This window comes from Elephas maximus, chromosome 4 (assembly GCF_024166365.1).
Source record: "Elephas maximus indicus isolate mEleMax1 chromosome 4, mEleMax1 primary haplotype, whole genome shotgun sequence".
NCBI lineage: Eukaryota > Metazoa > Chordata > Mammalia > Proboscidea > Elephantidae > Elephas > Elephas maximus.
The window spans coordinates 183,035,694-183,051,978 of NC_064822.1; positions in this window are offsets into that span (position 1 = coordinate 183,035,694).

Below are 16,285 nucleotides of genomic sequence, written 5' to 3' on the forward strand. Positions count from 1 at the left end.
TTATTCTGTGCTTTCAGCCAAGACCCATCTGACATTAGCAACGATATCCCTTGTTCCATGTCCTCTTCTGAACCTGGCTTGAATTTCTGGCAGTTCCCTGTTGATGTACTGCTGCAACCATTTTTTAATTGTCTTCAGCAAAATTTTACTTCTGTGTGATATTAATGATATTGTTCAACAATTTCCACATTCTGTTGGATCACCTTTCTTTGGAATGGGCACATAGAATTCTTCCAGTAGGTTGGCCTGGTAGCTATCTTCCAAATTTCGTGGCATAGACCAGTGAGCACTTCCAGCATTGCACCCATTTGTTGAAACATCTCCATTGGTATTCTGTCAATTGCTGGATCCTTGCTTTTCACCAATGCCTTCAGTGCAGGTTGGAATTCTTCCTTCAATATCATCCATAACCAAGAGGTCACTGTTCGAAGAGAAGAAGGGAATACTGCCTGATTTAAAATCAGGAAAAGTGTGTGTCAGGGTTATATCCTTTCATCGTACTTATTCAATCTGTATGCTGAACAAATAATCCAAGAAGCTGGACTATATGAAGAAGAATGTGGCATCAGGATTGGAGGAAGACTCATTAACAACCTGCGATATCTAGATGACACAATTTTCCTTGCTGAAAACGAAGACAACTTGAAGCAATTACTGATGAGGATCAAAGACCATAGCCTTCAGTATGGATTACACCTCAACATAAAGAAAACAAAAATTCTCAAACTGTACCAATAAACAACATCATGATAAATGGAGAAAAGATTGAAGTTGTCAAGGATTTCATTTTACTTGGATCTACAACCAATGCCCATGGAAGCAGCAGTCAAGAAATCAAAGGACGCATTGCATTAGGCAAATCTGCTACAAAAGACCTCTTTAAAGTGTTAAAAAGCAAAGATGACACTTTGAGGACTATGGTGGTCCTGACCCAAGCCATGGTATCTTCAATTGGCTCAGATGCAAGTGAAAGCTGGGCAATGAATAAGGTAGACCGAAGAAGAATTGATACCTTTGAGTTATGGTGTTGAAGAATGAGCAAATCTGTCTTGGAAGAAGTACAGCCAGAATGCTCCTTGGAAGCAAGAATGACAAGACTTCATCTTACACAAATTTGGACATGTTACCAGAAGGGTCTAGTCTCTGGGGCACATCATGCTTGGTAAAGTAGAGGTTCAGGGAAAAAGGGGAAGATCCCCAACAAGATGGACTGACACAGTGGCAGAAACAATGGGCTCAAACACAGCAACAATTTTGAGGATGGTGCAGAACCAAGCTGTGTTTCCTTCTGTTGTACATAGGGTCGCTATGAGTCAGAACCAACTCCATGGCACCTAACAACATGCACTTCTTGGACATGAAAGTAACCATCAAAAATCTGTTGCATTACAAATAACTGAAACTCTCAAACCAGCATCTCAACCTAGACAGGCGTGTAAGGAGGGCCCATCAGGCTGGGCATCTCACGGTTCCAAGGCGTTCCATTCACACCCTCTACCATGTGAATGGTGCCCTCAGTCTGCCATCTTGAACCAGAAGTACAGTCAGTATTTGCTGAATGATCGGATGGATGAAAGCATAAAAGTGAATGTTGCTGAATGCATAAGCAGATGAATAATGTTCATCTAGTCATTTAGGGGGTGGCAGGCTGGCAACTCTTGGGGTTAGCCTGACCCCACACTCCCTCTTTGTCTGTATTCTCACCCTTGCTTTGTTAACCAACCAGAATCTCAGCCTTGCTTAGACTCCCCTAGCCACACAGTTTCTTTGGCAAGATTCCTTCCTGTCTGTGGTGGGCAGGAGCTCAAATCTTACCCATACCCTCCCAAAGTCAGAATGCACCAAGTAGGGAGAGATGGCTAAGGAAGCCATGAGAAATCACCAGGCTCTCCTAGGTTCAGACTTTCAGGAGAAGAGAATCAGCCACTAAGGATTTCAGGGTCACACCAAGCTTGGCACAACATCTGATGCCATCTAAAAGATAGGGTCCAGGAGAAACCTAAGCCCCTTCTGAAGAGTGTGGAGGGCAGGGATGTTAGAAGGCCAGACTCTAGGATGTGTATGGGCTTGCAGTGCCCATCCCGAGCCCCAGCTGTTTTTTCTCATTCTCTCCCGTCAGATATTCAAGGACAGCTGGAGAACATCTTGGAAAGCCAGGAAAAGCTGCTGCCTACCCCGCCTTACTTCTGTCAAGAGCTGTCTCCCTCTCCTTGTTCCTCTGCCTCCGTCTTTCTTTTACCTCTCCCGCCAAAGTGCCGCCCGTTTTCCCTTCCTGAGAGACAGTTCTGTTTTTGCTTACTCATCATGGTAGTGCCCTATGGCTTTCTACACTCCATGTGGCTTCTCATCCTCTCCTCCTGGCCTCTCAACCACCTTCTTTCAAGAAGCTTCCAACTTCTTCCCTCCCTTCTACTCTCAGGGCCCATTTGCTTCCCTTGCTTTCCTCCCAACCTGCCCTAATTCCTCTCACCTCTTTTGTGTCTTTTGTCTCACCACCTCTTTCTCTCTCCCCAAGTTAAAGGCTTAACAGAAACTACCTCTATTTCTTTCTTGCTCTACAACTCTTCCTCCTAGGAGGCAGTGAGGAACAGTGATGCTGGGGCTTCGATAGCTGATCTCAAGAAAATATGAGTACGGACTGCATATTAGAGAATATTAGAAAATTATTAATTTTCTTAGGTGTGATGATAGCAATATGGTTATATAAGAGAATATCCTTATTTTTAGGAGATACATATATATGTTGTTAGAACGAAATGTTGCCTCAGTCCTGTGCCATCTTCACGATCACTGATATGTTTAAGTCCATTTTCTGCAGTTATTGTGTCAGTCCATCTCATTGAGAGCTTCCGTCATTTTCACTGACCCTCTACTTCACCAAACATGACATCCTTTTCTACTGATTTGTCTTTTCCTGATGACATGGCCACAGTAATCACCATCCTTGCTTGTAAGGAACACTCTGGTTGTTCATATCAACCAGATATGAAAACATACAGGTATGTATGTACACATACAGATAGATAAACATATATGGCAAATTGTTATCAATTGTTGAATCTATTTGGTGATTATTATATAGTTCTTTGAACTTTTCTATGCATTTGAAAATTTTTATAATAAGAAGATAGAGAAAAGTACACCTAAGAGGATTAAAGATTAGCCTAAAAAAAAGATAAAAGAAAAGTCACTTTCAGTGAGCTCTCTCAAGGCACAGACTAAGAGAAACCAACAAGGGTACACCCCATGCATTCTTCAAAAGATTAGAAATCTGATCTCTGAACCTGGCTGACAAACCACAAAGATTCATATGGAATAAAGCAGTGGTTCTTACATCTGGTCTGAAGACCCTTGGGAGTTCCCAAGACCCTTTCAGGGGTCTGTGAGGTCAAAACTTTTTCATGATAACACTAAAAGTGTTATCTGTCTTTTCCACTCTCGTGCTTTCACAAGTTTACAGTGGGATTTTCCAGAAGCTACAGGCCATGGAATACTATCATAGATTTAATGCAGAAGCAGATATGAGAATCCAGCTGTCTTCTATTGAGAGGAACATTAAAGAGATTGGAAAAAAGGTGAAATAATGCCACTTTTATTAAATTTGTTTCTTTTGGAAAATATAATTATTTGCCATGTTATTTATATTAATATGTAATGTGTTTATTACTGTTGTTTTAATGAATTAATAGGTATTTTCTAATTTCTCAGTTTTCATTTCTAATATGGCAAAAGTTGACAGATATAACCCACATAAACAAAAGCACTTTGGGGTTCTCAGTAATTTCTAAGGGTATAAATGGGTCCTCATGGCCTTATCTATCCTGAGACCAGAAGAACTAGATGGTTCTACTACCAACTGGTCGAACCAGGTACACAATAAATGGTCCCAGAGAGAACAGGAGAAAAATGTAGGACAAAACTCAAATTTCTTTTAAAAATGCCAGACTTACTGGACCTGTAGAGGCTAGAGAAACCCCTGAGACTATCCCCCTGAGATACCATCTAAACATCCCTCTGAAACCACTCCCAGGAGGTCACCCTTCAGCTAAATAACAGATTGTTGTTGTTGTTGTTGTCGTTGTTAGGTCCTGTCCAGTTGGTTCCAACTTATAGCAACCCCACGAACAACAGAACAAAACACTGCCCGGTCCTGAGCCATCCTTACAATCGTTGTTATGCTTGAGCTCATTGTTGCAGCCACTGTGTCAATCCACCTCGTTGAGGGTCTTCCTGTTTTCTGCTGACCTTGTACTCTCCCAAGCATAGTGTTCTTCTCCAGGGACTGATCCCTCCTGACAACATGTCCAAAGTATGTAAGACGCAGTCTCACCATCCTTGCTTCTAAGGAGCATTCTGGTTGTACTTCTTCTAAGACAGATTTGTTCATTCTTCTGGCAGTCCTTGGTATATTCAATATTCTTCGCCAACACCACAATTCAAAGGCATCAACTCTTCTTGGGTCTTCCTTATTCATTGTCCAGCTTTCACATGCATATGATGCGACTGAAAATACCATGGCTTGGGTCAGGTACACCTTAGTCTTCAGGGCGACATCTCTGCTCTTCAACACTTTAAAGAGGTCCTTTGGAGCAGATTTATCCAATGCAATGCATCTTTTGATTTGACTGCTGCTTCCATGGCTGTTGATTGTGGATCCAAGTAAAATGAAATCCTTGACAACTTCAATCTTTTCTCTGTTTATCATGATGTTGCTCACTGCTCCAGTTGTGAGGATTAGCTTATAAAATAAGCAATATCACCCATGAGTAACAAACAATACCTGTGAATACCAAAGAATATCATTCATGAGACCAAACAGTCAACATTTACCCCAAGATAAAAATGAGACGGCGGGGAGTAGGAAAGCAGGGAAGCTAGATTAATGGAAATGGAACAACCAGGACAGAAATGAGGACACTGTTGATATACTGTAAAAAATGTAGCCAATGTCACTTAACAGTATGTATAGAAATTGTTAAATGGGAACCTAATTTGCTGCATAAACTATCACCAAAAACACAATAAAATATTATTTTTTTAAAAAAGAGTATAAATGGGTCCTGAGACCAAAAACTTTGAGAACCATTGTATAGAGATTAGTAATGAGGCCTCTGATGTCAGACATGGGGTCATATTCCCACTGTGTCCTAGCTGTGTGGCCTTAGATAACGAACCATAACCTCTCTAACCATTTGTTCCCATCCTTAAAAATGGGTGCAATAACAGCACCAACCTCAGAAAATTGTTGTGTGTGCTAAGGTAATAGGCATGAGAGCCATCCTGTGCTCAAAGCTGAGGACCAAACATGCTAAGCACTTTACTTTTTAAAGGGAGGTGACAAGGTGCTGTCAGTGATTAGGCCAGGTCCCTTACCCCCAGCCCAGGGAACCAAACAAAACCAAAAGCCAAACTCATTGCCATCGAGTCCATTCTGACTCATAGGAAACAAGAGGCAGACAAATCAGACCTGCCATTACCAACCACACCCTTCACACACCCTGGCTGCCTTCTTTCCCCCTTAAGCCCTCTCCCTAGACACCTCCCACCACTTTTGCGACACTCTGACAGCCATGGTTTGGTTTTATGTGCTGAGAAGAAACCCTGGTGGCACAGTGGTTAAAAGCACGTGGTGAACCCACCAGCAGCTCCACTCCATGGACAAGGGTGTGGCAGTCTACTTCCATAAAGATCACCAAAACCAAATCAAATCCATTGCCATCAAGTCAATTCCCACTCACCCTATCGGGCGGTTCCACTCTGTCCGTAGGGTCACTATAAGTCAGAATCAACTCAATGGCTGTGTGTTTTTGGTATGTGCTGATAAACCCCACATCTGTGTCTCAGCAAGTATGGGATAATATTGATGATTATGGAACCTGGTGATAAGGCGTGTGGGGGTTCTTTATACTGTTGCCTCTACTTTCGCACATTTGCAACTTTCCACAATAAAAACTTAAAAAATAAGAAATTGCATCAAACATATTTTTCCTCCCCTAAGATTCAGGACTGTATGTGAACTATTTGTGGGAGCTTTCCGCCTGAATACCCCACATACGCCTTAAACTTAGAATGTAAAAAACAGGTCTTGTCATCTTCCTTCCTCCAAGATATCTTTGATTACTCAATTCACATCCTTTCATCCTCATCTCAGGTATTAGCCATGGACGGAATGGACAGTTCCATCTTCGCTTCCTGCTCTGGGGGCTCTTCTGATGTCAGGACACAGGTGGGAGCCCCTTGACCTCTGCACACACACGGCTCAGAGGAACAAGGGAGTCAACACCCCGAGGCAACCCGTGACAATGAGGTGTGGGAGACTGTGTACAAATGCTCCCATCCCCTAGTCTTTGGGTGGGCGATTTAAGGAGGTATTTTGAATGCTTCTCAGAAAGTCCAGGTGGAACCATCAAGGCCCTGTTATCCACAATGTCAGCCTCAATAACACCTCTATGTTGGCTTTTCCTCTTTCCCTGCCCCTCTCTCCCTAGTCCTCACTCCTGCTCCCTAGAAATCAGCAAAAAAAAAAAAAAAAAATTGCCATCAAGTCGATTCCAACTCATGGTGACCCCAGGTACATGATAGCAGAACTGTGCTCCATAGGGTTTCCAATGGCTGATTTTTCTAAAGAGATTGCCAGGCCTTTCTTCCAAGGCAACTCTGGGTGGACTTGAACCTCCAACATTTTGGTTAGCAGCTCGTTAACCGTGTGCATCCATAAGCCATTAGGGGCCTGTTCCCTAGAAGTACTTCCCAAATAAAAGAACTGAGCCCAAGTCCTAGTTGCAGACTGTATTCCCATGGATACTTGAACTAAGACAGAGGTACGGAATGTGGACCCAGAAAGCAGGTCTTCAAGACGGGATTCAGATCTGGATCACCTCCCAGTCAGACATGGACCCCAATGCTAGGGGATGTGGCAATACACCTGATGACTCGGAATGGACATAGTAAAAACAAGCACTGGGACACACAGTAGCTCTAGCCCTTGGATGATGGCATTGACTCAATGTGAAAACATGAAGGGAGAGAATGGCAGGTTCAGATTAGCCCACTATCCACTCAGACCATGCCACGAAAGCCAGGAGGCCTTCCTAACAATGTTTAAAAAGATTCTAATCTCCTCCATGATGTTTTCAAGCTATGATATTTCAATCGCCTCATATACGTGCGAAAGCTGGACAATGAATAAGGAGGACCAAAGAAGAATTGACGCCTTTGAATTATGGTGCTGGCAAAGAATATCGAATATACCATGGACTGCCAGAAGAATGAACAAGTCTGCCTTGGAAGAAATACAGCCAGAGTGCTCTTTGGAAGTGAGGATGGCGAGACTTCTTCTCACATATTTTAGACACGTTATCAAGAGGGACCAGTCCCTGGAGAAGGACAACATGCTTGGTAAAGTAGAGGGTCATCGAAAAAGAGGAAAGCCCTCAATGAGATGGACTGACATGGCAGCTGCAACAACGGCCTCAAACATAGCAATGATTATGAGGATGGCGCAGGACTGGGTAGTGTTTTGTTCTGTTGTATATAGGGTCACTGTGAGTCCGAACCAACTCAATGGCACCTAACAACAACAATGAAAACAATCTCCTGCAGCCACGGGGAACACTCTGCTGACAATTAGGCCCAGAACTTAATTGTAAGGATGGCAGAGCTGCAAAAGAGACTGCACACACAGCCACAACAGATCTCTTATGCTAAAGGCAAGGGCACTGAAAGGCAAGGAGCAGAACCCTGAGCCCTTGGATGAACACATTTAGGATAATGGGCCTTAAAAACTTGACCTTTGGATTCCTCTGAAGCCTCCCAGCAGGCATAAGAAGCCCTGTCCTCCTTGCTAGAGAAGAGCAGTCTCCCTTTCCCTGGTGACCATGCAAAGGTCTTAGGCAGATACCCCTCAAGATTATAATTTTTCTCCTCAAAATTCACCTTCATCTCATTTCAGCACAGACCAAGCAGGGAAGTACACTCCCTCTCCAGGAGGAAATAATTACTCACAAAAAGAATTGCAGGACCTGGATAATATATGGAGCCCTGGTGGTGCAGTGGTTAAGAGCTCAGCTGCTAATCAAAAGGTCTGCAGTTCAAATCTACCAAGCCACTCCTTGGAAACCCTATGGGGCAGTTCTACCCCGTCCTATACGGTCGCTATGAGTCAGAATCAACTGGACAGCAACGGGATTGGATAATTATACACTAGCAAGAACTTGGAAAACAAATATGGGAGCTAATTTTGAGGGTTTGGGACTGTTTTAGTTATCTAGTGCTGCTATGAAAGAAATACCACAGTGGATGGCTTTAACAAAAAGAAATTTATTCTCTGACAGTCTAGGAGGCTAGAAGTCTGAATTCAGGGTATCAGCCAGGGGAAGGTTTTCTTTCTCTGTCAGCTCTGTGGGAAGGTCCTTGTCATCATTCTTCCCCGGTCAAGGAGTTTCCCAGCACAGGGACCCCAGGTCCAAAGGAACAGGCACAAGCTAGGCATTTCCATTACAAATGGGAGTAATTGGAGAGAAAGAAGGGATAACAGGTACCAAGCAAGTCAGTCAGCAGAACAGATTAGCTCTCAAGGCTTGAAAATAATCCTCTGTTCTCTGAGACCATTTAGGCAATGGCCCTGCCCTCCAGACTCTGGATGTTGGCTACACTTTCCAGATTCTGGGTGGAGGCCCCTCAGCCCTGGGCTTCAGCTCCACCTTCCAGGCCCACTGGGACAGAAACTCTGCTCCCTCCGCTTTAGGCAGCCCCATCCTCCTAGTCTGAGTGGCAACTCCACCCTTTGAGACCCCAGAGGCCAAGGACTCTACCCTTTTGAGACTGAGGCAGCTCTGCTTCCTGTGTTTCTTGTTTCTTCAGCTTCTGCTTCCCGGTTCCTTGGCCTCTCAGCCCCTCAGGCCTCTCTACCTACATCTGCCCTGCTGGGGCAAGTGTTCCAAAGCTCTTTAGCTCCACCCATACATGCCTGGAGGCACCCCACTCCCCCAGTAACGTTCGGTTGGAATTTCAGCTCTCCTGCTCGGTTGGGTCAGCAAACCTAGCTCCACCCATAAGTGCCCGGAGGCACCCAGCTCTGCCAGCAAGTCTCCTGCAAAAAAGCACTCAGCTCTCTTGCTCCGTGGGTCAGCTCCAGTGCTGTCACGCTGGCCTCCTGGTTCTGCTGCTGAAGTTTCTCTGCTGCTGCTTCTTGCCATCTGTGCCATAATTCCACCAACAGTCTCTTTAAGGCAATCTAGGCTTTTACTGTTAAGCACTTTAAAACTCCTCCAGCTTCTGTCCATTCACGGTTTCACATTTTAGAGCAGCATCCCACTACCAAATTCTGTCTTAGTTATCTAGGGCTGCTATAACAAAACTACCACAAGTAGATGGCATTAACATAGAGAAATTTATTCTCTCACAGTCTAGGAGGCTAGAAGTCTGAATTCAGTGTGCCAGCTCCAGGGGAAGGCTTTTCTCTCTGTGTCGGCTTTGGAGGAAGATCCTTGTCATCAGTCTTCCCTGATGGATGAGTTGCTTTGTGCAGGGACCCTGGGTCCAAAGGATACGCTACTCTCCTGGCTCTTATTTCTTGGTGGCATGAGGTCCCCTTGTGTCTCTGCTCCCTTGTCTCTTTTATGTCTCAAAGAGATTGACTCAAGACACAACGTTAATCTTGAAGATTGAGTCCTGCCTCAGTAATTTAACTGCCTCTAATCCTGCCTCATTAACATCATAGAGGTAGGATTTACAACACATAGGATAATCACATCAGATAACAAAATGGTGGACAAGCACACAACACTGGGAACCATGGCCCAACCAAGTTGATACACATTTTTGGGGGACACAATTCAATCCATAACAGAGACTTAGAAGGTATAAAAGAAACTTGGAAAGGAAAGGTTTATTGACATAGGAACATTCTCCCATGACTCCAAGTTTAAAAAGGCGACGAGGACACCTGGTGCCAGTCCCTATACACTGCCAAGATGGCTCCTTGAAACTTGAGCATGACAATGGCTTAGTACAGAATGGAGATACTGTCTGACTCCACTTTTTCATGTTTAACTGCTAACAACTTTTAAGCCTCACCTTTCTCTCTTCCCATCGTGCCCCACATCTGGGCAAGCTGACAAGAAAGCCTGGGTGCTCCTTTAGTGCTGGCAAGATATTCAAGCCACATAAGCCCCTACCAAAGCAGGAACACTCCACCCCCAATGACAATAAAATCCCAGGCCAGGTTCCTTTTCTTACTCTCTCAGGAGATTGCCTGCTTGACAGGCCCACCCTGCTCTCCCCCAAAGACCTCAATTATGGCAGTAATAAATCTTTTTCATAACTTCTTGGTGTGTGAGTAGAGTCATATGTCCTGACATACTAAGCATATTTTGAGTGGGGGTCCATCTGCCCCCGAAGGTGACCATAACAGATGGAAAAACAGCCTTGGCATAGTTTTCAGGAAGGAGCCAGAATGCTCGGGTTGGCGGAATTTTTTGAATGGATTTATTACATGACTCCAGAGGACCCATCCCTTACATGTTCTCTTGAAGGACACAAAGTAGGATGATTTTGTATCTCACATTAGTACCCGTCAGAGAATATTCACCATAGAGGAGACGCTCATGATTCATCCTGTGGAGATCAGCCAACCTCTGTCCTTGTCACCCCAGCCCTGCACAACAAATCTCCCAAACGAATGGCCAGAGGGGTGGAAATGGAGGCTATGTGTGGGCACAACATGGGCTTCCTTTCACAAAGCTTGTCTTAAGGCTAGTTACTGTAGATGATGAATGTCCAAGTGGCCAGAGGCAGATACCGATGGCGAGCCCTTGATATGGTACCATCGTTCGAGGTGATTAGCTGGAAACTTCGTGGCAAGTTGAATACATTGGATTCCCCTTCTGGAGGAGTAAGAAACTCATGCTTGTCAGATGTGACACCTACTGTCATGGATTGAATTATGTCCCCCCCCTGCCCAAAATGTGTGTATTAACTTGGTCAGGCCATGATTCTCCGTATTCTGTGGTTGTCCTCCATTTTGAGACCATAATTTTATGTTAAAGAGGATTAGAGTGGGATTGTAACACCCTTACCAGGTCACACCCCTGATCCAAGACAAAGGAAGTTTCTCTGGGGTGTGGCCGGCATCACCTTTTATCTCTCAAGAGGTAAAAGGAACGGGAAGTAAGCAGAGAGTTAGGGACCTCATAACACCAAAAAAGCAGTGCCAGGAGCAAAATGTGTCCTTTGGACCCGAGGTTTCTGTGCTGAGATGCTCCCAGACCAAGGGAAGACTGATGACAAGGACCTTCCTCCAGAGCTGACAGAGAGAGAAAGCCTTCCCCTGGAGCCGGCGCCCTGAATTCAGACTTCTAGCCTACTGGACTGTAAGAGAACAAACTTTTCTTTGTTAAAGGCATCCACTTGCGGTATTTCTGTTATAGCAGCACTAGATGACTAAGACACCTACTCAGGACATGGCTTTGCCTTCCTTGCCTCTAGTATCTATGCCATTGCTACCATCCGAAAGTCTACAAAATTTCTGATTTACCAACACGGTTCCCACATAACAGAGCTTCAGAGCAAGGGACGTATTTTATAGAAAAAGAGGTACAACAATGTATGCTTGATCATGGGATCCACTGGTCCTACCATATGCTGTATCACTCAAAAACTGCTGGCCTAACAGAACAGTGGAATTGCCTGCTAAAGCTCAGCTAAGACACCAGTTCAGGACAACAGTCTACTGATTGAGTATTCAGTATATTCACTGAACCAATGGTGCCATGTCCAGGGAGAACCAAGAGGTAGCATTTGGATTGGCCCTTCTCATCATCACTCGTTGTGACCTACTTGCAGAATTTGTGCTCTTCACCACTGCAACTTAGACCTTGGTGGATTAGAGGTCTTAGTTTCCAGGGAAAGGAATGCTTCCATCAGGGGACAGTGTAAGGAGTCCTCAGAAACTGAAACTACAACTTCTACCTGGTCACTCAGGGCTCCTAGAGCTAGTAAACCAGCAGGCAAAAAGAAATAGTTATGAAATTGGTGAGGTTAACCCACTGTAATTACCATGAGATACTAGGGTTACCGCCACATAATCTGGGCAGAGAGGAGCTTTTCTGCGACTTAGGGTAGTCACTGAAGCATCTCTTGGTGCATCCATGCCCAGTTTGCAGGGCAATTACAGCAACCTCAGCCTGACCCGACAAGGGCAAATCAACATGGGCTCAGGCTTTTCATGAAGGTCTGGGTCACCTCTACCCCTGCCCAGAGGTGGAAATGCTGCTGAGAGTGAGGGGAATAGAGAATGGGTGGTGAAGGAGGGAGATGATGAATGTCAGTTACTGCGTTGGGACCAGCGGCAGCACTAGGACTGTGGTTTGTTCCACTAACCAATTCGTTATTAAATCTTTTATAGCGAATGTAACTGGCCACCTCTTTGAAGAGGCAGTGAAAGAGTGGATTTATAGTGGAGACTGAGTAGAGCAGACCAGTTCAAGGGGTGGACTGTATCAGACATCTCTAGTGGCCTAACTCACATTCTTTTGGCTTCATCTCTGATTTCACGTGTGGCTAGGTGGACAGTTCCATGTGGGATTCAACTGGCAGCATGTCTTCACTTTCTAACCCATGCTCTTGCAGCACAGCAGACAGAGGTGACAGGTGGAAGCTGGTATATGCACATCTTGGAATTAGGGGTTAGCACCTCCAGGGGCAACCCTCAACCAATGTGGGATGGGAATCAGTGGATAATGCTCCTGCCTCCCATCCTCTGGGAGTGGACAGATTTGAGGATGTCCTTTCTGTACATTTCTCAGGTGGTCCCAGAAGAATCCTACCCCAGTTGCCAATATGGTGACCTCAATAATGCACCTTATAATGGCTTTTCTTCCTTCCCTGACCCATTCTTCCTAGCTCCTCAGCCCAGCTTCTTAGATCACCTCCCAAATACTCACTGCACATAAAATTTTTGTCTTAGGCTCTACTTTTGGTGTGGCTAAGTTAAGACATTTCCAGACCTACTTCTTCTCCTTTAGTCTCTGTTTATTTGAAGAATCACCATTGACCCAGTTGCCCAAACTGGAAACCTGGGCATAATCTTGACACTTCTCTCTCTCTCACATGAAATGAGTCACCATGTCTTGACAATTCTACCTCCTAAATGTATCTTTTCACCATGCATCTGTCAGTTTGTCATTATGTAGGGGCTTGTATGTTGCTATGATGCTAGAAGTTCTGCCACTGGTATTCAAATACTAGCAGGGTCACCCAGGGTCAACAGGTTTCAGCTGAGCTTCCAGACTAAGAGAGAGCAGGAAAAAGGACCTGGCAGTCTACTTCTGAAAAAAAGTGGCCAGTGGAAACCTTATGAATAGCAGTGGAACACTGACATAGTGCCAGAAGATGAGCCCCTCAGGTTGGAAGGCACTCAAAAGACGACTGGAGAAGAGCTGCTTCCTCAAACTAGAGTTGACCTTAACGACATGGATGGAGTCAAGCTTTTGGGACCTTCATTTACTAACGTAGCATGACTCAAAATGAGAAGAAACAGCTCAAACATCCATTAATAATTGGAACCTGGAATGTACGAAGTATGAATCTAGGAAAAATGGAAATCATCAGAAATGAAATGGAATGCATAAACATTGATATCCTAGGCATTAGTGAGATGGAACGGACCGGTATTGGCCATTCTGAATCAGACAGTCACATGGTCTACTATGCTGGGAATGACCGAATTGAAGAGGAATGACGTGGCATTCATCATCAAAAAGAACGTTACAAAATCTATTCTGAAGTACAACGCTATTAATGTTAGGATAATAGCCATACGCCTTCAAGGAAGACCAGTTAATTTGACTATTACTCAAATTTACACACCAACCACTAAGGCCAAAGATAAAGAAATTAAAGATTTTTACAAACTTCTGCAGTCTGAAATTGATCCAACATGCAATCAGGATGCAATGATAATTACTGGCGATTGGAATACAAAAGTTGGAAATAAAGAAGGATCAACAGCTGGAAAATATGGCCTTGGCGATAGAAACAATGCTGGGTATCACATAATAGGATTTTGCAAGATCTAACGACTTTTTCATCGCAAATACCTTTTTTTCAACAACATAAGCGGTAACTATACATGTGGACCTCGCCGGACGGAATGCACAGGAATCAAATCGACTACATCTTAGAAAGAGTGATAGAAAAGCTCAAAATCATCAGTCAGAACAAGGCCAGGGACCAACTGTGGCTAATTGCTCACGTGCAAGTTCAAGTTGAAGCTGAAGGAAACTAGAACAAGTCCATGAGAGCCAAAGTACAACCTTGAGTATATCCCACCTGAATTTAGAGACCATCTCAAGAATAGATTTGACATGTTGAACGCTAATGACCAAAGACCAGACAAGTTGTGGAACGACGTGAAGGACACCATACATGAAGAAAGCAAGAGGTCATTAAAAAGACAGAAGAGAAAGGAAAGGCCGAAACGGATGACGAAAAAGACTCTGAAACTTGCTCTTGAACGTTGAGTAGCTAAAGCAAAGGGAAGAAATGATGAAGTAAAAGAGCTGAACAGAAGATTCCAAAGGGCGGCTAGAGAGACAAAGTAAAGTATTCTAACGACACACACAAAGACCTGGAGTTAGAAAACCAAAACAAAAGAACACGCCTGGCATTTCTCAAGCTGAAAGAATGAAGGAAAAATTCAAACCTTGAGTTGCAGTAGGGAGGGATTCCATGGGCAAAATACTGAACAACAGAGGACGCATCAAAAGAAGATGGTAAGAATAGAGACAGTCACTGTACCAAAAAGAATGGGCGATGTCCAACTATTTCTGGAGGTAGCACTTGATCAAGAGCCAATGGTATTGAAGGAAGAAGTTCACGCTGCACTGAAGACACTGACGAAAAACAAGGCCCCAGGAATTGATGGAATACCAGCTGAGATGTTTCAACAAACAGATGCAGCGCTGGAAGTACTCACTATGCCAAGAAATTTGGAATACAGCTACCTGGCCAACCGACTAGGAGAGATCCATATTTATGTCTATTCAAAAGAAAGGTGATCCAACAGAACAATATCATTAATATCACACACAAGCAAAATTTTGCTGAAGATCATTCAAAAGCAGCTGCAGCAGGACATCAACAAGGAACTGCCAGAAATTTAGCCTGGATTGAGAGGACGTGGAACCAGGGATATCATCGCTGATGGATCCTGGGTGAAAGCAGAGAATATCAGAAAGATGTTTACCTGTTTTTTCAAGTGTGCAAAGGCATTCAACTCTGTGGATCGTAACAAATAATGGGTAACACTGCAAAGAATGGGAGTTCCAGAACACTTAATTGTGCTCAAAAGGAACCTGTACATAGATCAAGAGGCAGTCATTGGAACAGAAAAAGGGGATAGTGCAAGGTTTAAAGTAAGGAAAGGTGTGCGTCAGGGTTGTATCCTTTCACCATACTTATTCCAGCTGTATGCTGAAAAAATAAGCCAAGAAGTTGGACTATATGAAGAAGAACAGAGCATCAGGATTAGAGGAAGACTCAGTAACAACCTGTGTTATGAAGATGACACAATCTTGCTTGCTCAAAGTGAAGAGGACTCGAAGCACTTACTCATGAAGATCAAAGACCACAGCCTTCAGTATGGATTACACCTCAACATAAAGAAAAGAAAAGTCCTCACCACTGGACCAGTAAGCAACATTATGATAACTGGAGAAAAGATTGAAGTTGTCAAGGATTTCATTTTACTTGGATCGGCAATCAACATCCATGGAAGCAGCAGTCAAGAAATCAAAAGATGCATTGCATTGGGTAAATCTGCTGCAAAGGACTTCTTTAAAGTGTTGAAGAGCAAAGATGTCACCTTGAAGACTAAGGTGCGCCTGACCCAAGCCATGGTATTTTCAATCGCATCATATGCATGTGAAAGCTGGACAATGAATAAGGAAGACCAAAGAATCGATGCCTTTGAATTATGGTGCTGGCAAAGAATACTGAATATACAGCGGACTGACAAAGAAGGAACAAATCTGTCTTGGAAGAAGTACAGCCAGAATGCTCCTTAGAAGCAAGCACAGTGAGAAGTCGTCTCATATACCTTGGACATGTTATCAGGAGTGGTCAGTCCCCGGAGAAGGACATCACGCTTGGTAGAGAGTCAGCGAAAAAGAGGAAGACCCTCAACGAGATGGACTGACACAGTGGCTGCAACAGTGCATTCAAGCATAATAATAATTGTGAGGATGGTGCAGGACCAGGCAGTGTTTTCTTCTGTCACACACAG